The sequence below is a fragment of the Chenopodium quinoa genome, unplaced genomic scaffold, assembly GCF_001683475.1.
Source record: "Chenopodium quinoa cultivar QQ74 unplaced genomic scaffold, ASM168347v1, whole genome shotgun sequence".
Taxonomy (NCBI): domain Eukaryota; kingdom Viridiplantae; phylum Streptophyta; class Magnoliopsida; order Caryophyllales; family Amaranthaceae; genus Chenopodium; species Chenopodium quinoa.
In genome coordinates this window covers 3,018,102-3,039,606 of record NW_018743252.1, presented here as the reverse complement: position 1 = coordinate 3,039,606, position 21,505 = coordinate 3,018,102, and positions in this window count along the sequence as shown.

Here is a 21,505-nt window from a genome sequence, read left to right as displayed (position 1 = left end):
AAGCCTGAACCGGTGCCTTTAACTGTAATTTTTTTTTCGGCAATAAATAATAATATTTATACCAATACTAATAATAATAATGAGAACTTGTACATCCTGCATTAATTCTACCATTATTATATAACAATAACAATAATAATAATAATAATAATAATAATAATAATTATAATTAATAATAATAATTATAATTAATAATAATAATTATTATTATTATTATTAATAATAATTATTATTATTATTATAATTAATAATAATAATTATTATTATTATTATAATTATTAATAATAATTATTATTATTATAATTAATAATAATAATTTGTAAATTGAAATAATAAGAATACATAGATATTAATTAATAATCCCAAATGCAATACTATGTACAAACAATACTAATTTTTTAAAAAAGTGTCATAATTACAAACAATACTAATCAATAATGTAGTTAACAAGTTCAAATAGAAATGATATTTACAAGTTAAATGTGATGAAGGACGCCAACATGTCTCAAACTTCATTAAGTTCTTTTCTCGTCACGGACCTCCCTTTAATACCTTGCAAAACTTAGAATAAACAAAAAGTATGTTAGAATTAATTACTTAGGTTATGCATGTAAAAAAACATTTACAAGTTCAGTTAGGCAAAAATTTATTACTTAGGCCAATTTGACTACTAGGATGCCTATTTCATTTTTCTACTAGAATTAATATCTATTGTAGAATAAAAGATATGGCCGAAATAGTTGGACGGTGTTAGTTTTGGATAGAGTTTGGTATTTCGTTCATATCTTTTCGTTATAGCTCGGAATTGAGATTATGATATATCATTGGAAAGATAACTTCAAGGGATATCCAACCATCTAATATTTGGAAAAAAATTATGAGGTATGGAAATCATATCTGAACGTCTTTTCATTCGAATATAATATGGACTTTCAAAAAGAGGAGTTTTATTCAATTTCAAACTCTTTGATCTCTATCTTTCGCAAAGGATAGATTAAAACCTTCTAGAGAATTTTAGAAGTTCCTAATGAATCCTAATTGGTTTAAGGTATTTGGACCCTCACATGATCATTGGGTCGTAGGTGAGGTGGACCTAGGTTTGGTTTGGGCTTGGTTTAGTATTTTGGCCCTAACTTATTTGTTTTAAGTCGGATTTGAGCTTATAATATATCATTGGAAAACTCTTTTCAATCCCCATCCAACTTCAAAATTATTGGACCAGGATTATGGACCAAAATAATCTGGTTTGGACGTTTTTATGAGTTAGACACGAAATGAATGATTTTGAGGACATGAAATGAATGATTTTGGGTTTAAAGGCACGAAATGAATGATTTTGGTTTAAAACATTTTAGGAAAGGTTGTAGACATGTTCAAGGCTTAAGGGAACTTCACGAGACTCTTTAACTCTTCACCAAACTCGTTAATCAAAACGTGAAAGATACTCATCACTAGGTTTGGTTTTTGGGGAGACACAATCAGGTGTCTACAGGGGTATTCGCTTTTATTGATCCCAATTGGTCACATAACCTATTATAAAGATTTGTAAATACGTTTCATCAGCCGATTGCTCCAAAAAAAAAAAGTAATCAAATAAATAATAAAAAGAATTTTTTTTTTAAAAAAAAAAAAACCAATCCCAGCCCCGGCCATTGCCACTACCAGCATGTGGTAACCCACACCTTCTCCTGCACCCCCTAATGGCCTAACCCTAGCCCCCATCTTCCCCAGCAATCCCCTTTCCCCAAATTCCACCTTCCTTGGCAAAGGGAGGTGGGGTGGTTTTCAGTGGGTGGAGGTGGGAATTGGGTCGATTTGCGTGGTGGGTAGAGGAGGAGAGGCAGTTTTGGGCAGTTTAGGGTCAGGGAGAGGGTAGGAAAGGTGGGGCTGTCGTAGGTGGGGAGGGGAGGAGTTGTTGGCTGGGTTTTTTTTTTAATTTTAATTTTATTTTAGGACCATTTACATGCTTACACTTGTAAATAATTTAAGAAAAAAACCTAATTAATTGTTTACCGGTCACTTGGGACTAATAAAAGCGAATACCCCCTAAAGTTGGGATTATTCAATAATAATACAAAACTGGGATTATTGAAGCGATGAACGGGCTAAAGTTGGGATTATTAAAACTAATTTTTCCATTATTTTATGAATATAATTACATAACTTGGGATTATTACAAAATAATCTTTATTTGGGAATAATTTTTACCAAAACAAAAAAAATAAAAAAATGAAAAAATAAAAAAAAAACCTCACTGTGAAAAGTAGGGGTGAAAGTATTCGGATTAAAACCGAACCAAACTGAAAACCAAACCGAAATAGTAATTCGATTTGGTTTTTCTTCTATTATATTTAGATTTGATCGGTTTGGAAAAATTAAAAATATGAATTACGATTAGAGGTATAAAAAAACCGAAAACCGAAATACAGACTAAGATTTCGACCCATTACATTAAGCCCAATTTCTTTTATAAAATATCCCAACCCCTTTCTCCTTTTATATATAAATCATAATAATAAAGCCCTAATTCTCAATTCTCCTTTCTCGGTAATTCACACTCACAAAGAATGTATTTAACAAGAAAAAGTTGAATTATTGCAGGAATTTTCTAAGTGAATTTTGAGTTTTGGGTTTGAATAATGTTGCAAAAGAAGGGAACAAATATCGGTTTAGATTGAATTCTCATTAGAAATGAGGAAATTCAAGTTTATATCCTTGATAAACATGACTTGTTTATCAAAGGGTATTTTTGTAAACTTACGTGTCAATGAAGGGGTATATTGGTAAAATCCACATTTCATAAGTAACTATTCTAACACAGTTGCATTGCCGTCATCCTCAACACTAAGTAATTTTTCCATTGAAGCACAACCATCTTCAAGCACGAGCATCTATGACGGAGAAATTTCTCACAAGCACACATCAAACACCTACCCTTTAAAGGTTAAGCATTCCCTTTATTTTCCTATTTTTTCTTAGGGTTTTCTTAAAATTCGGCAGTGAAGCCACATGAATTAAATTCTATTTCTCCATTGAAGCAGCTGAGCTTGATAACCTCCACAAAAAAGCATACTCAATCTGATTTCTCCATTGAAGATGATTATGAGCTTTCTAGTTCACGAATACGACGACCATGGGAGGAGTGCTTATGAGCTTTCAATTGGGCTTCATGATGACTGTGGGATGGGAGGAGGAGAGAGAAAGTTAAGAAGGGTGGCCATGGGGAGGGAGGAGGGAGAAAGCACATATGAAGATATTGATGCTGGGTATGGTGGAGAGAGAAAGCTCATTAGTATAGAGTAACAGCGTTATTGACTGCTTTTTGATGAGCTGGCAAGAAATTTTTATGGACATAATTGCAGAATTGCCATTGAGACAAACGTTTTATGTTTATCTAGGAGATTAATGGGGGCCTCCTCAATTAGAAACATCGAATTAATTCGGTTTAGTTTGGATTAGATAGAATCTTAATTTAGTTTAGATTCGGTTTGAAAAACCAAAACCAAATTAATTCAGGTTGGATTCGGTTTTGGCTGTAATCCAAATCGCAAACCGAACTTTCACGGATAGTGAAAAGACTTTTGTTGATTAAGAATGTAAAAAGTTGTTTTGAAATGAAATCCGCGAACATTTCATGCCACTATGCCAGAAATTTCATAGAAACATCGTACAAAGATAAAGATTAGGTGCATGTATAAATTATTGAATTCTAAGTCAAAAAAGACTTAAAAAACACAAGTGAAGTAAGTAATTTTTTAACCTTATTATTGAATAAAAAGTCATAGTCATTCCATTGTTTAAAAAATATCAAATTGTAACGAATTGAACACTTATTGAAAAAAAAAGTGATAAAGTCAGTTCATTTGTTTTAGAAATTATCAAATTGTAACGGATTGAACAAACGATTACTAATTCACTATAAAGTTCTGCAAGATAAAATAAAATAAAAATAAAATAAAATAAAAAAAATAAAAAAAAACTATAAAGTTAGATCCTAAAATCCTTATGTTTAGGGTAAAAATACCCCAGCTCACGTGGACCAATAGCATGCTGACACGTATCAGACTCGGAGAGGTTCTAAAAGAACCAATCCTCTAACGACACATGGCAGTCCAAGTCATGAAAGGGGAGTTGATCCTCAAACCCTATAAATAGGGAGAGATCCCCATTAATTGCATATTCAGAAATATTCTCACATTTCAGAACAATATTAATTGTCGATACTCTCTCTCAGAATCCGAGAGAAACTCTTTACATTCCGCACTTTTAACTCCGTCCGTACACATACTAACTTGATCGTCGGAGGCGGAACTCCACCCAACCAGAGTTTTCGTGGTTTTGCAGGTACAGACGGTCGGCATCCATTCTTGGAATTGTAACTCTCCTAAGGGACTCCAAAAACCCCGAAACATTTGGCGCCGTCCGTGGGGAGAGTACTTCTAAGATGGCTTCACAACAGTCTGTACCGCCTGCTAATGAGAACCGGCCTTTGTACGGAGTAGAGGTCAATACAAACCAAGATAGTGGTGACGACTTCGATGTCGACACCTATGTGGCCCCGGACGAGTCACTCAGAACAAGGCGCACCCGTTCCAAGGAAACAAGGGAGCGTGATGAGTGGCATTTATGCCATCATTTCACCCTTTTTCACTAGAGAATTCCCCCAATTTGTCACTTGTTTTTACCTCGTCTTACCAATTTTGCCTTTATTTTAGTTACTTTAGCTCCCTCTCGTGTTTTTCCTTCTCTTTTATCTTTTCTTTTACTTTTTACCTTCTATTCGTGTGTTTTGATAGCCCCTAGCACTCATTGGCGGGTTTTGGATTGCCAAACAGAGTTGGAGTTACTAAGGTGGCTTACTCAAGGAAGAGGAGATGCTGCAAAGGAGAGGGCGCGCTGCTACAGGTAGTCGCGGGCTCGGACAGGGGGGATCCGTAGCTACATAGCAGTTTCTGGAGATGGCTTGGAGATGGCCTGGAGAGGGCGCGGCTCAGAGGGCCGCGGGCGCGGCAGTGTTGGCCACGGGCGCGGCAAGCTGGGTTTTCCAACCTTCGTACCCACGAAGGAGAGGGCGCGGCAGCTTGATTGGAGAGGCCTCTCCCATGCCTGTTTGCCTTGTTTTAACAAGAGACTATAAATAGTCTTTGGCTTGAATCTTCATCCATCCACTATTCCATTAACATCAAGAACACTTTGTAGAGAGAGAATATGAACATCTTTTAGAGAGAGAAAATAGCTAGTCTTCAAGTTTCAATCTTTGTAATCAAGATATTCAAGTTTTCTTCAAGATTATTGCAACTATTTCATGTTTGGCTAATCCTTCAACATTTATAATAGTAATCTCTTTCCCTTATTCTCTAGTCTTTAGTTTTATTGTTCTTATTTGTATTTTCTTCCATAAATTTCCTAGCTTTACTTGTTTCATTGCTTTTTCTTGATTTAGAATTATGCTAAGTTGTGTTAGGATTGAATACATGTTTAGTTTAGTTGTCATGGATATTTTCCTTTCTCTAGCTTAGATTTCTAGCTAGGGAAGGGGGTGAAAATCATGTTTGCTTGAGTTTCTATTGATTATTGATTGGGTTTTACCTTGAGTTGATGATTTATGCTTAAATATGCTTGGAGTTATTGTGTGCACCTTTAACCCCAATGTTTTAGTCCTAAATTAGATGCATGAGAATGATCTAGTTTAGGTTTGATTGATTTCATCAACTTGCTTTGAGTAGTTGCATGAGAAATGAATTACTTTGAGTAGAGTTTGTACTCCTGGGTATATATCCTTATTGATATTCATTAGTTGTCTTATTGGTCATGATTGGAACCCCCTCTCCCTAGTGCTTTTTTCCCCTTATTATCTCTATAGTTTTGCTTTTCATTTTCATTTTAGAGTGTCTAGTTCAATCTCCTTATTTTTGGCTTGATTAGGTCTCTTGTGGTAGATAGTTTAATCATAGATCTTCTCAAAACAAACTATAATACCCCCTTTGTCGCTAGCAATAGATTCTAAATTTCACAGTAATCGTGCATTACCCCCGTTTCTTTGGGATTCGACCCTAACTTGCCACTATCTCACATAAATTTGATAGAGCTAGGTTAGGAGTAAAAATTGTAGATTTTATCTAGGGTAGTAGTAACGACCTATTATCCCCCGATTAGAGCGGGGCGAAGACAAAGCTGGTCCAAGCAACCCAACCGTCAAGCCGGCTAGGCAACCCCAGGCGGTGGAGGGTGCTTCCCCTGTTACTAGAGACAAACTCATGAAATTCATGACAAGTTTCAAAGGGGAAATCAAAGACCTGATAAACAAGAAGACGACTGGCACCAACAAGGGTCAATCGGCCAAGAAGTCTTCTGCCTCAGGGAAGAAGCAAGTGAAGGATCGTGTGCCTACTCCTCACCCTAAGCCAAAGGGGACGGATGGGCCCATGATTGATCTATCAAAATTCCATTTCCCTTAAGCAGGCAAAAGGAAGGCTATCCGGCAAGTTCAGTCGGATGGATCAAAGAAGACTTACTCGGATGCCCGGATGTTAAACAAGTAGAAGAGAAGTTAACAATTGTCTGAGTCGGCTTCAACGTCGACTTACCCAGACAATTTTCCGCATACTTCAATGAGGTATTCGGAAACAAACCGAGAGAGTCAGTCACGCGGCATGTCTGCACAAACTGGCCCTTAGATTATCATGCCGGCTCCATATGTGCCCCAACAGCCATACATGCCATATGGATCACCATACATGCAGCCGGCACTAAATGTCCAGCCGATGGACTGGCAGCTCCGGCTGCTAAACCTTGGGGAACAGCCGTCGGCGTTCTCTAGAGGAGATAACCGAGGCGGCTCAGCCGGCCTAGGTTAAGAATGTGTTGGTTGGTACCTATGACGGTACCACCAACCCGGAAGACCATCTAATGGCATACACCAACCTCATGTATTTACAGGGGTTGGATGACGCCGCCTGGTGCCGATGCTTCTCAGCGACATTGAAGGGTATAGCCCAATGATGGTTTAGCAATCTGCCAGCCGAATGCATCAACAATTTTAAGACGCTTGCATACTTGTTCGCGTCCACCTTCTCTATGAATATCCCCGCCAAAAAGACAAGTCTCAACTTAGGAGCTATTCAGCAGGGAGATAGAGAGGGGCTAAGGTCCTATGTTAGGCGGTTTAATCTGAAGAGAATTCAGATTCAAGGGCTGTCTAACGAAGTTGCCTACACAGACTTATACTTCTTCAAGGGTCTGAAGGACTAGTCGACCTTTAAGTTTAACCTGGTCAAAAAGAGGGTTGCTACCCTCCAAGAAGCTTTAATGGAAGCTGAAGCCTATATACAGGCGACGGAGCTCTGTTCCATCAAGCAGCCGTTGGATCTTAAAAAGTCTAATAAAAAAGAGAGCCGGTCAGCTCAGCCGGCTAAAAAAGAAGATAGCAAGGAAAGAGGTCTGGGTGGCGGACAATTCTGGCCAGCCATCCCAGAAGAAGAAGAAGAAAGAGTTGAAACTGTACGTCCCCAAGTACGAGTTCAACAAGGATTGTTACTCCATCCTCATGGAGATCAAAGACCGACAGACTATCGAGAAACCGGCTGCAATGAAAAGTCCTGTCAAAAGTCGGGACAAGGACAAATATTGTAACTTCCATGAGGATATAGGCCATGACACTAACGATTGCTATAGCCTCAGGCGGTCGTTGGACCGTCTGGCTGACAAAGGGGTACTGAAGTTCTACATTCTGAAGTCCAAGGTGACCTTCAAAACAAACAATAGATAGTCGTCCAAAAAGTCAGACCAGCTTAGCTCTGACACTGATGAAGACCAGATCTATACTGATTAGGGGATTTTGCTCCCACCAATCGGAATGCGCCACGTGGGCCAATCAGGTCCTGCCAAGTGTCCCTCAGTTGGAACTGTCAGGGCTTGCCACGTGGCACACGCTTATTCGTCCACCTTGGACCTATTATGTCATGACATGTGGCATACTCCATGCCTAATGGAGAAACCGGCCACCTAGGCCCAACTTCCGAGGGAAGCCCAATCAGCCCTAGGTTAACCTAAACCTAGGATTGGCACGTTTCCCAAGGTTATAAATACCTCCCTTAAATCCTCATTAAGGGAGATTACATGATTTGCATGCTGAAAAGCAGATTACATACATTAAACACTCTCACCTAGAGAGACCCAATCACTTTAATTTCCGCATTAATTACTCCTTAATCAAGTACTAACTTGACCGTCGGAGGCGGAGCTCCCACCACCAGGAGTCTCCGTTGTTTTGCAGGTACAGGCGTTCGGTTCCAGTCTCGGAATTGTAACTCTCCCGCAGGACATCAGAAAACCCCGAAACATTTGGCGCCGTCTGTGGAGAGAGTATTTCTGAGATGGCATCCACGTTTGTACCGACTCCTGAAGAGAGACGTCCCCTGGACGACCCTCTAGTTCAGTCGGACCACGATACTGAGAATGAATTTGAAGTTGAAGCTCACACAGCTTCAGACGGGACCCTAAGGGCCCGACGTACCCGTCATACCGAAAGGAGGGAACGGGAACATCTTCATACAGGAAGCGAGCCAGCAGGCGCACCGCCTGTTCGGCAACAGCCGACTGATGGGTCTGCTCCCATCACAAGGAGTGAACTCATGACCTTCATGAGGGACTTCAAGGGAGAAATTCAAGAGTTGATCAACAAGAAGCTGCCTGCTCTGGACAAGGAGCAGTCGGCTAAGAAACCCTCCACTTCACAGAAGAGGAAGCCAGTTCAAGGGCGAGAGGCGACTCCTCATCCTAAATCTAGGAAGCGGGAGCCGACTGCCCTTGATTTCACAAAATACCGTTTTCCTACTCCAGGAAATAGGAAACCTGTTCGTCATATTCAGGCGGACGGGTCGAGGAAAATATACACAGACGCTCGGCTACTGCTAGAGTAGAAGAAGAGTGACCGATTGTCAGAGTCGGCCTCTACTTCAAATTTCCAAGACAGTCTGCGAAATACCTCGATGAGGCATACTCAGTCGTATCATGAGAGTCAGACAGGCGGCACCTCCCGTCAGTCCGGCTATAATAGCGACCAGGCGGTACCAAACTTACCGTTTGTACTGCAACAACAGTATTTTTTACAGCCACCTCCGTTTGGTGGACATGCAGCAAAAAACGTCCAACCTATGGACTGGCAGCTACGGTTGCTTAGACTTGGCGAACAGCCGTCGGCCTTCTCCAAGGAAATTACTGAAGCCGCTCAGCCGGCCAAAGTGAAAAATGTATTAGTAGGCGCCTATGACGGCACTACTAACCCAGAAGACCATCTGATGGAATTCACCAACCTGATGTACCTTCAAGGGTTGGATGATCCCACTTGGTGCAAATGTTTCCCAGCGACTCTCAAAGGAATCGCACAACAATGGTTCGGCAACCTGCCGACTGGTTGTGTAAATAGCTTCAGGACGCTTGCTTACTTATTCACCTCCAACTTCGCCATGAACATCCCTGCAAAGAAGACGACCCTTGATTTAGGAACAATTCAGCAGGGCGAGAAGGAGGGGCTTCGTTCTTACATCAGGCTGTTTAACCTGATGAGAATACAGATTCAAGGGTTACCGGATGAAGTAGCCTATACTGACTTTTTCAGAGGTCTCAAGGACGGGTCGACCTTCAAATTTGATTTGGTCCGAAAGAGGGTGGCGACTCTTCAAGAGGCCTTGATTGAAGCGGAAGCCTATATACAGGCGACTGATCTTTGTAGTACGGTAAAACAGTCGGACGGGAAAAGGTTCGACAAAAGAGAAGGACGACAGAAACAGTCGTCAAACAAAGACGAGAAGAGAAAAGAGGTCTGGGCGGCTGATTCCTCTAAACAGCCGGCCCAGAAAAAGAAAAAAGAATTCAAACCATACTCCCCAAAGTATGCGTTTAACAAGGATAGCCAATTTATCCTAAAGGAAATCAAGGGACAGATCTCAATTGAGAAGCCGGTCCCCATGAAGGGTTCTGCAAACAACCGGAACCAAGAAAAATTCTTTGCTTATCATGAAGATGTTGGTCATCACACCAATGATTGCATCAGTCTCATGCGGTATCTGGACCGCCTGGCTGAGCAAGGTGATCTTGACATTTATGTCAAGAAATCTACGGGGAACACTTCCTCAAAAAAGCAGTCGGCCAAAAAGAATTAACAGGCCGACAGCTCCGATACAGATGATGCAATCGTCTACACCATTGCAGGCGGCTTCTCAGGAGGCGGCCCCACTATTAGGGGCAAAAAAGACAACATCAGACGGTTAGATGTAAATTCCGTTCACCAAGAACGACCCTCCAAATATTCATTTCCTGAGATTGTCATCACTGAAGAAGATCTAGGAGGGGTAAGAGGGCCGCATGACGACCCTATCGTCATTGAATGTAAAGTGGCCAACCAGAGAGTTGGCCGAATCCTCATAGATACCGGAAGCTCCTCAGATCTCATCAGTAGCAAATGTCTGTCGAAACTAAAATATCAGACTGATTGCATACATCCGGCATCCCACCCTTTAGTAGGGTTTGGAGGAGGAGTCGTCCACCCACTGGGACGAGTGGATTTACCCATCCGCCTGAGCAAAAAAAAGGAAGGACGACACATGGTAGTCCGGTTCCTGGTAGTAGAAGAACTCTTGGCCTACAACATGATTCTGGGACGACCAACCCTGAATAATTCCAAGGCTGTTATAATCCCATCTCTTATGTTGCTCAAGTTTGAGAGGGATAATGGAACAGTCGGGTCCCTAAGGGGAGATCAGAGGATGGCCCGAGAGTGCTATCTCTCGGATGTCAAGCCCACTGTTATGGCCACTGGGTTGACTGGTGGAAAAACAGACCTAGACAATGTCAAGGAGAGTGCGCCTGTTCAAGAAGCAGGCGGCAAGAAGAGAAAGGCATCTCAGACAGGGGCCGCAAGAAAAGACAAAAAATAGCAATCATTGGCAGAGGAGCGGTCGGATGAATTCCGCCCTCAACCGGCTGGTGAGCATACGGACTTGATCTTAGACGACTCACGTCCTGAGCGAACAGTCAAAGTTGGGACGACTGCTCTGAGAGACCTTGGTGACGACTTTCACAAACTATTGAAAGAATACAAGGACATCTTTGCATTCGAAGTCCATGAAATGCCAAGCATTAGTCCTGATCTGGCGGTACATAAACTGGTCGTGGATCCAAAAAAGAAGCCGGTACGGCAGAAGAAGCGGAACCATGGCGAAGAAAGAAGTCAGGCGGCAGCCGCCGAAGTTAAAAAATTACTTGATACAGGGTTCATTCGGCAATGTTACTTCCCAGACTGGGTTGCAAATGTGGTGCTTGTTAAAAAGCCGAATGGCACCTGGCGAATGTGTGTAGACTACACAGACTTAAACAAGGCGTGCCCCAAAGACAGTTACCCTCTGCCTAAAATTGATAACCTGGTCGACTCAACAGCCGGCCATGCTTTGATGAGCTTTATGGACGCCTACTCTGGTTTCCATCAAATTCCTTTATGGAAGAAAAATCAGGAGAAGACGGCCTTCGTCACTGATCAGGGGTTATACTGTTACACGGTCATGCCGTTTGGTCTTAAGAATGCCCCGGCTACCTTCCAGCGAATGATAAACACTGTGTTCTTTGATAAGATTGGGAGAAACGTCGAGGCATACATTGATGATATGATTGTCAAGACTAAACTTAAAAAAGATCATTTGTCGGACCTCCGAGAAACTTTCGCCACACTCAGGCGGCACCATGTCATGCTCAATCCCAAGAAATGTGTCTTTGGAGTTGAGTCTGGGAAATTTCTCGGATTCCTTATCAATCAGAGAGGAATAGAGGCGAACCCTGAGAAGGTGCAGGCGGTCATCGACATGCGGTCGCCTCGTACCATTCGAGAGGTTCAGAAGTTAACAGGTTGTCTGGCGGCCTTGGGAAGATTTCTAAGCCGATCAGGCGACAAATGCCTATACTTTTTCCAGGCAATTAAGAAAAAGGCAAGGTTTGAATGGGGGCCGGATGCTGAGGTCGCCTTCCAGAAATTGAAAGTTCACTTGCAATCCTTGCCGAGGCTGGTCAGCCCTTTGCCCAAAGAAGTACTCTACATGTACCTGGCCGTCTCTGAGCATGCGTTAAGCACTGTTCTTCTTGCTGAAAGGGACGGTTGTCAGCTCCCGGTCTACTTTGTCAGTCATGTACTGAAAAATGCCGAGTTGAGGTATCACTTAGTGGAGAAATTTGGTCTTGCACTCTTCATGGCTGTTAAAAAATTGAAGCCCTACTTTTTGGCACATGCAGTCATCGTGTATACAGACCAACCTATCAAGAGGCCACTGACCATCATGGAGTCGTCAGGCCGAATGATCAAATGGGCCATAGAAATACCGAGCCTCGAAGTTACTTTCGAGCCTAGAAAAGCAGTGAAGGGGCAAGCCTTTGCTGACTTTATTGTTGAGATGACTCGTCCTCCTGACTCTCAAGTTCCAGACCAAGTCTGGAAGGTATATGTGGATGGAAGCTCTACTTCAAATGGTTGTGGAGCAGGCGTCATATGTCCGTCGCCAGAGGGCGACAGGTACGAGTATGCGTTACGCTTCAGTTTTCAAGCCTCAAACAATGAGGCAGAATATGAAGCTTTACTAGCCGGAATCCGCATGTGCAAGGCGGCAGGGGCAAGAAAAATAGACGCCTGTTCCGATTCACAATTGATAGTGAGTCAGTACAATGGCAAATACGAAGCAACCCATCCGACCATGATCAAGTATTTACAGGCGGTCCGACTAGCAGTCGGCTCCCTTGAGGATTTCCATCTGATCCAAGTGCCGAGATCAGAAAACAACCAGGCGGATGCACTTTCAAAATTAGCATCATCCGCCTCCTGTGATACTCCTCGAACTGTTTTTTGGGAAGTAATGGAGAAGAGAAGCATCGAGGAAGACCCTATTGGAATCCTAGACAGAAGCTCAACCTGGATGGATCCAATCAAGACATATCTGACAAACGGTACCTTGCCGGATGATCATAAACATGCGGCAGCACTGAAAAAACGAGCAACCAGTTTTGAAATAATAAAGGGAGAACTTCACAAAAGGGGGTACCTTCAACCCTTCTTAAAGTGTGTTACTCCAGAAAAGGGACGAGAGATACTAGACGATCTTCACTCTGGTTACTGTGCTTCTCATATAGGCGGTAGGACGCTTGCTCAACGGGCAAGGCGGCAGGGCTACTTTTGGCCTACTTTAGAAGCAGATGCAATGGAGATGGTGAAAAAATGTGACAAGTGCCAAAGGTTTGGCAAGCTAATTCACCGTCCGGCTACTGACCTCACTACCATTCATAGCCCACTACCGTTTGCTAAGTGGGGCATGGATATTCTGGGTCCATATACGCCTGCTACAGGCGGAAGGAGGTACATACTTGTTGCCGTCGACTACTTCACTAAATGGGTAGAGGCGGAGGCTGTAAAGGGAATCAAGACGAAGGATGTAATTTTATTCATTTGGAAAAATGTCATCACTCGGTTCGGGGTTCCCATGTCTATGGTTTTTGATAATGGTCCCCAATTTGAGACGCCTGTTCTCAAAAGCTGGTTGGGTGACCAAGGAATTGCAAACTACTTTGCATCTGTCGGCTGTCCACAAGCAAACAGCCAGGTAGAAGCCTTTAATAAAATCATCTCAGACGGTCTCAAGAAAAAGATTGAACGAGCAGGCGGCCTATGGGCGGATGAATTACCACATGTTCTCTGGGCCATTAGGACGACTGAAAAAGGGGCGACTGGAGAAACTCCATTCCTCCTAACTTATGGTGCGGAAGCTGTTCTTCCAATAGAACACTACGAGCCGACTCTTCGAGTAAGGCTATATGACGAAGAGGCAAACTGGGAAGCCATGCGCCTGGCATTAGACTCACTTTCTGAAAGGAGGGGCAATGCTGTCTTGCGGCATGAAATCTACCGCCTGAGAATGACTAGATCATACAACAAAAAAGTACACAGGCGTCCACTCAAAGTGGGGGACTTTGTACTTAGAAAAATGGAAGCATTTGGTAGGGCTAATGAGTCTGGCAAACTAACTCCCAACTGGGAAGGACCCTACCGAATATGTGAAGAGGTCAGGGACGGTACCTACCGGCTGGAAACACCAAACGGACAACCGTTGCCTCGAACTTGGAATGTAGATAATCTTAAGAAATATTTCTTTTGAATGATGTAAATAGTCAAGAGCTACTTAATAAAAGATTGCATACTTACTATTCAATTTGGTATTAAGAGGGGCACGCCTACTGACAAACAGTCGGCTACTCTCCAAGTTTAATTTTTATTCTTACTTAAGAGGGGCATGCCGTCTGTACCTTTACAGTCGGCTACTCTCCGTTGAGTATTTTACTCTCTTCAGAGGGGCATGCCGTCTGTACCTTTACAGTCGGCTACTCTCCATTGAGTATTTTACTCTCTTCAGAGGGGCATGTCGTCTGTACCTTTACAGTCGGCTACTCTTCATTGAGTATTTTACTCTATCTTCAAAGGGGCATACCGCCTGTACCTTTACAGTCGGCTACTCTACATTGAATATCTCATCATAGGGGCATGCCGTCTGGATATAAAGTCGGCTACTCTCCATAGAAGAGGGCCGACTGGTTCCAAACACATAGCCACCCCCCTTATACTTAGCTAAAAAAGATTAGGGCCTGGCCGACCCTGTGCCTAAACAGGCGGCTACCCTCCTCTTACTTAGCACTACGTTCACCAAGAACTAACCAAGGCGATAAGCCGAATGATCAGACCAGGCGCAAAGCCAACTGATCCAATCTTCAAAACTAATACGACCTGTCCCAACATCATAGCAGGCGTCCGGCGGCATCCCTCCGGATGAAATTCGTCGCAGAGAGCAGCTCCCTTTTGGGTGGAACATTTCTCTATAAACTAATTACACGGCACCTATACGACTGTCCCCAAGGGCAACCACGTAGCCGTTTTTGAGACAAGGATAACTCTATCACTAACCAAACCAGTGGTAGCAGTTGACATCTGAGTCAGATGACCGCCTGTATTACTTGGGATAAATGCAGGGGGTACCTCTTGAGTTAATAGCCAACAAACATTGGCGAATCAAGGGGTCTAGCCGGCCTCCGTCGCCTGGTACCTCTACTTCTCAAGCAAGAGTGACGTCGACTGAGTAACACCAACGTTAACTCATAGTCACTCCCTCAAACTTGGTATGGAACCTAAAAGGTTTGAGTAGACCGCCTGTCTTTTGGCAAACAGGGGCACTCAAACCCCTATTCCTACTAGGTAACCACTCGGGTTAATAGCCAACCAACATTGGCGAATCAAGGGGATCAGCCGGCCTCCGCCGCCTGGTACCTCTACTACTCAATCTAGAGTATGACGGAGACTAAGTAACTCCTATGTTAACTTATGGTCACTCCCTCAAACTTAGTATGGAGCCTAAAAGGTATGAGTCGTCCGCCTGTTTTTAGCAAACAGGGGCTCTCAACCACTACTCCTGCTAGGTTAACAACTTATGAGTTAAAAGCCAGCAAACATTGGCGAATAAAGGGGAACAACCGGTACCCACCGCTTGATACCTCTACTACTCAGTTCCTTGGCAACTAGGTAACAATCATGTTTACTTGGTCAGACCACTTTCCTACTTGGTTAAATTTACAAATGACAGGACCGCCTGCCTAAAAGGGATCCAGTCTTTAAAATAGTTCGAATACCGATTGGATAAATGGCCGACTGATCGTCTAGCCTGGAAACAGACAACCAGTCGTCTAGGGGCATATGCGGCGTGATTAACTATCCGTACCTGTCTGCAACTATCGGCCATGTAAAACAGTCGGTATAGTGAACAATTGGATATCAGAATATTCAATACTTAGACAAATTTGAAGCATAACAAAAAAAATTCATTAAAAAGAAGCCGGTCATTAAAGACCGGCAAAATATTCAGAGCCCCGGCCCCCTGGCCGGGTAAATACAAAATAAACGGCACGCAGGCCGTGGAAAGAAGACATAAAGCTTAAGAAGGGGGCAGATCTTCAATATTAGTAGCTGCCGCCTGGTCAGCACTCTTCTTGCTGGACTCGGCTTCAGCTGCATCCTTCTTTGATGCATTACCCCCAAGCGGCACAAGCGCCACTACCGGCTCCTCCTCCTCCAACGCTTCCTCCAACGCCTCTTCCTCAACAGCCGCCAGGATCTCTTGATTATATGTATCAGAACACTGGCGGTACGTTTTTTCCCATGAGGCAAAGTCGGCATTGGGGAAGAGGCGGCCCCAAGTCATGCGCTAGATTTGAGCAGAGTCTTCCATCATCTCCCGGACCAGCTCTTTCTTTTCTTGCTCGGCCTTTTCCGAGAGCTCCTGAGTAAGACTCTTCTCCTGGGTCACCAGGCGTTCCTTTACGTTCTCCAAGGATTTCTCCAAGGCTTCGTATGAGTACATCTTTAGGCGAAGAGGTCTCAGCTCGGCCTTGAGATTGTTGATGGTCGCCTCCAGCTCGCCATTCCTCTTCTGGGCCGCCTCTAACTGAGCCCGAATAGCGGCGGTAGCCTGCGCCTGATAATAAAGAATATCAATGGTCAGAACTTCATTTTGGGCAATTTGAAACATTGCCTTATCACAGTCAGAGGCGGCCATAGCTTTTGCAGCCTTTACCTCTTTGTTCTTCCCGTCAAGCGGCTTGCGAAGGCCGTTCACTCGGAGCAGGGCCTAAGTAAAAAGGGAAACAGGCGTCAGTTACCAAACAAAAAGAAAACAGGCGTCCCGGAATTCAAATACTAAAAAATATGCTAAGTATACCTCAGCAAGGACCCCTGCAATCCCGTCTAGGTCAAGCGTGCCGACACCCCTGACCGCCTCCCTTTCAGCTGGAGGAACGGCCTTGATCATAGACTTAGCCACCTCGACCAAGTCAGGCTCCTGAGGGCCGGCTGCATCAGGCATAAACAAACGGAGTAGACCTAGTAAAAAAGGGAGCAAGTCTAAAATTTACAAGGAAAACTTCATACTTCTAGGCGGCTCAGCTGGAGTTTTAGAAGAAGTGGCCGGCTGTTTCTCAGCCGCCACATGTTTCCTGGCAGAACCAGGAGAGCTCGCAACAGTCGTCCTCCGGGCCTTGGGGTCCGGCTGTTGGGAAGAAGAAGCTCTTGGAGCGCCCGTCTAAAAAAGAAGAAAAGAGTCAGTATATGCATAAACACCTCCAAAAAGAGGGTGAAAGGTTCGAAGCCCACCAAGGGTGCCCCCTTCTTGGGGGAGTCTGTTGAAGACTGTTGCATGATGGAGGCCCGCAACATGGCCGCCACAGTCTTGGAGGCGGTAATTTTTCTCATGGCGTCCGCTGCAAAAACAAACAGCAAAGTTAATTAAAGTTATAACAAAATGCACGGAACAGCAGAGTATTCGACAGGCCGACTACCTCTTGAGCACCGACTGCTGAGGCCACAGGCGGCCAAAAAGTATTCGTCGTAGAGCCATTTGAAGCTCGGGACGCAGTGCAGGGTTACTTGCTCTCGTACCCCTGAAGTAGAGTTCACCTTCGACTCTACTTTAAAGAGTCCTTTATCTAGGATCTCTTTCTTAGCCTTGGGGGGAACAGGCGGCATGCTACGGCCGCCTGCTAGAAGCGGCGGATTCCTGTTCCACCTGTTGAAGCGCTTGTTCAGCTCTGTGTCTGAACTCTCAATGATGAAGAAGGTGCACCGCCAGTCCTTCCATTTGTTTGCTTTACCTCTCGTCATGAGGTAGCCCCTGTGGCTCGTCAATTGATACCAGCCGGTACCGCCTGCCTTAGGGGTCCGGCTGAGGTAGTTCATGTGGGCGAAAGCCTCGAAGCTCGGCTCCACCCCGTGCAGTTCGCACCCGGCCACATAGCCGAGTATGTTGACCCAGGAGTTCGGGGCTAACTGCCATAACCCCAACTCATACCCATCCAAGATCCGCTGAACAACCGGATGTAATGGAAAGCGCAGCCCAGCCTTGATGGCCGCCTCGTAGCAGCCAAAGCAGGCGCTATCATAACTAGTACCAGCCGGCCAGCAGACTGTGTCTTCTGGATCCGGCACAAACACTAAAAAGCCGGGGCCCATTGTGTGGTTTGCGATAAAGCTCTCCACTCTCTTGCATGGCTGTGATCCGGCCCCGAGGTACCGTGCAGTAGTAGGGGGTATTTTGCTCTCGGTAAGAGGCGGATGGCTCCGCCCAATCGTCCCCCTTCTCAACTGCGTGAGAAAGCCTCGCCTCTTGCAGGCGACTGTTTTTCTCTTCTGTGTCCAGAGAAGCATGGCCAGAAGAGCTAGACTCGGAATCGTCCTCTGATGAGTCCAAAGAGGACGACTCCTCCCCTCTCCCGGAGGGGCCCGCCTCCTTTCCTTTAAAAGGAGTCGGAGAGAATGAAGAATTGTCAACTGTAAAATGGGAAGGGGTCACTTTGACTCCTCCCTCAGAACTGCCGGCTTTCAAGCCGCTTTGTCTCACTTCCACATCTGGCGCCTGGTCAGATGTTTCACTAATCGGCACCCTGTGGGAGGAGCCGTCTGAATTTGAGATCCTGGCAGTCTTTTTTGTTCTAGTCATCATGCTCTGCATAGACACATATACAGTCGGACTTTGTATAAAGGGCAAAGATGGGTCCGGAAAAGGGCAGGCGGCACTCCTAGTCCTAGATTCAGCCGTCCCCGGTGACCGGCTGATCACTAACCTAGGTCGTGTCGTGTGCTTCTGTGGTGCCATTTCAAAAAAGAATAAAAAGAAAATTAAGAGTAAGAGAACCGACAGTTACCTGAACGAGTGACGATTGATGAAGTTCTGAAAATCCTTTGCAGTCGGCTTGTCAGAGCAGGCGGTAGGCAGAAAGGGTCCAAAATGTCAGAGCAAGTTCAGGGGTCCGAATTTTCTCTCAAAAAGTTCTCAAGTGTGAAAATGACTGAAGTCAACACTCCTTTATATAGGCGAAGTGAGAAGGCGAAGGGTCACTTCCAGAATTCAAAATTTGGGCGGGAGAATCTTTCGGCCTTTCGCCGAGTGACACCTGTAGTAGGCCGTCGCCTGTTACAGTGCGACGCCTGTCACAGGTAACGCGTGACCAGTCACGTGCCACCTGTGAGGGGCAAATGATTAGGGGATTTTGCTCCCACCAATCGGAATGCGCCACGTGGGCCAATTAGGTCCTGCCAAGTGTCCCTCAGTTGGAACTGTCAGGGCTTTCCACGTGGCACACGCTTATTCGTCCACCTTGGACCTATTATGTCATGACATGTGGCATACTCCATGCCTAATGGAGAAACCGGCCACCTAGGCCCAACTTCCGAGGGAAGCCCAATCAGCCCTAGGTTAACCTAAACCTAGGATTGGCACGTTTCCCAAGGTTATAAATACCTCCCTTAAATCCTCATTAAGGGAGATTACATGATTTGCATGCTGAAAAGCAGATTACATACATTAAACACTCTCACCTAGAGAGACCCAATCACTTTAATTTCCGCATTAATTACTCCTTAATCAAGTACTAACTTGACCGTCGGAGGCGGAGCTCCCACCACCAGGAGTCTCCGTTGTTTTGCAGGTACAGGCGTCCGGTTCCAGTCTCGGAATTGTAACTCTCTCGCAGGACATCAGAAAACCCCGAAACATATACTATAGCAAGAGGTTTTGCTGGAGGGGGTCCTACCATCCGTGGAACCAAGGACTACATCAGAAGGCTGGAGGTCAACTCAGTGGAAAAGGGAAAGGCGTCAAAAAACACCTTCCCTAAGGTCATCATCTCTGAGAAACACCATGGCTGTAATACTCCGTATTTTTATGTATTTTATAAATTATTTAATTAATTATAATATATAATTTTTAAGGGCTAAAGTATTTTAAATTAGTGAGTTTTATAAAAGTATAATTTATTTTGGGCTAAAATTTTATTAATTGTTGGGCTTGTTTAAATAATAGTATGTAAACAATCCTTACATACTCCTTGTGGACCAACCCATTTCATTTAAGTAAGCCCAATTCTTTTATTTGAACCCTTGTGGGTCAAATATTTCATGACTGAAGTCCATTTATTTATTAAGCCCAAACACAATCCCTACTCTCTACTCTATAAATATCCCCCAAAGCCCCAAAATTTTCCCCACAAAAGTCAAATGGTAAAGGTAATTTATTTTCTTTTCTTTTCTACTTTTCTTTCTTTTCTTTTTCTTTCTTTTTTTCTAACTCTTTCCCTTCTCCTTTACGTGAATGCCACCAACACCACGCCACCTTGCAACCACCCGACGCTTACCACCTCCGGCTGCCCAGCCAACGCGGTGGTTTGTCTCTCCTCCTCCTTGTTTTAAATTGTTGTTGATGTAATTATTTGTTTTCGGTTTTAATTTTTGATTGATAAATTATATTAGTATATTTTATAATTGTTTTTTGATGATTAAATATTATAAATTTCATATTATAAAGTATTTTAAATTTCAGATTTTATAAAGTATTAAAATTTAGGGTTTAAACTATTAAAGTGTTGATTTTTAGGGTTCTAATAATCAATTAAATTAGGGCTTTCATTCCTATTGAATTTATAAAGATTAATTAAATATAAAAACAAATTTTCGGTAATTAAATTCCGATCTCCGTCCGTAATTATTTTTAATCACGTTTTAATCCCGCTGAGATTATAACTCGTCCGATTTTTACAAAAAAATAGTGTTTTTCGTGTGTAAACAACATTCTAATCATAACTCACTACTATTAGTAGTAAGAACCACCCTCTCGTGGCCAAAATCAGCCTCTAAATAGGGTTTTCGAACAATTTTTGATTTTTGACGAAGGTTTAATGTTTTAAAAATAATTTTCAGATTTATTTGGGGGGCTTAAATTTTAAAAAGTGTGCTAGAATTTTTATATAAACACCATGAATGAGTTTTTACTTTGTGGTTTTAATTACCCACTTAAAGAAAGAGTTTTAAAGGTTTTAAACCAAACTTTCAGCTTATTAGAGAAGGTTTAAAGTGTTTAAAAGTTGCTAGAAATTTGTGTAATCAAGGAGATAATTGAGTTTATGTATTTGGTATTGTAGGAGACTTTAAGTTGAGTAATTTCTAGCATTGTGGCTAGTTGGAAAGATGATTTAATTAAGGTACGTATAAGAATACGAGAAAACTTGATTTTAGGAGCATGTTTAGGGACTTGGAAAAACCTAGAATCATGCTAGGGAACTTGTGGATTGGTTGACATTGTTTGGTAATGAGTTGATTGATGATAAATGTGATGATTGTTTTAATTTATGTATGAGAAAATTTGCATTGATTTTCCTTATGAGCATTATTTATGCAATAATTTGCAAAGTGAGCTTAGAGGCAAAAATACAAGGATATATGGAATGAATTATTTTAATTACTTATTTATTTGTATTGAAATGGAATGAGTAAAGGTAGAGTTAAAGTCTTATAAGACAAGATTGTGGATATGAGGTGCCTTATGCATTTAAGGTGTTTATACACCGAGGTAGTTAAAGGATTCAATAATAAATGTTGTTTGTCACT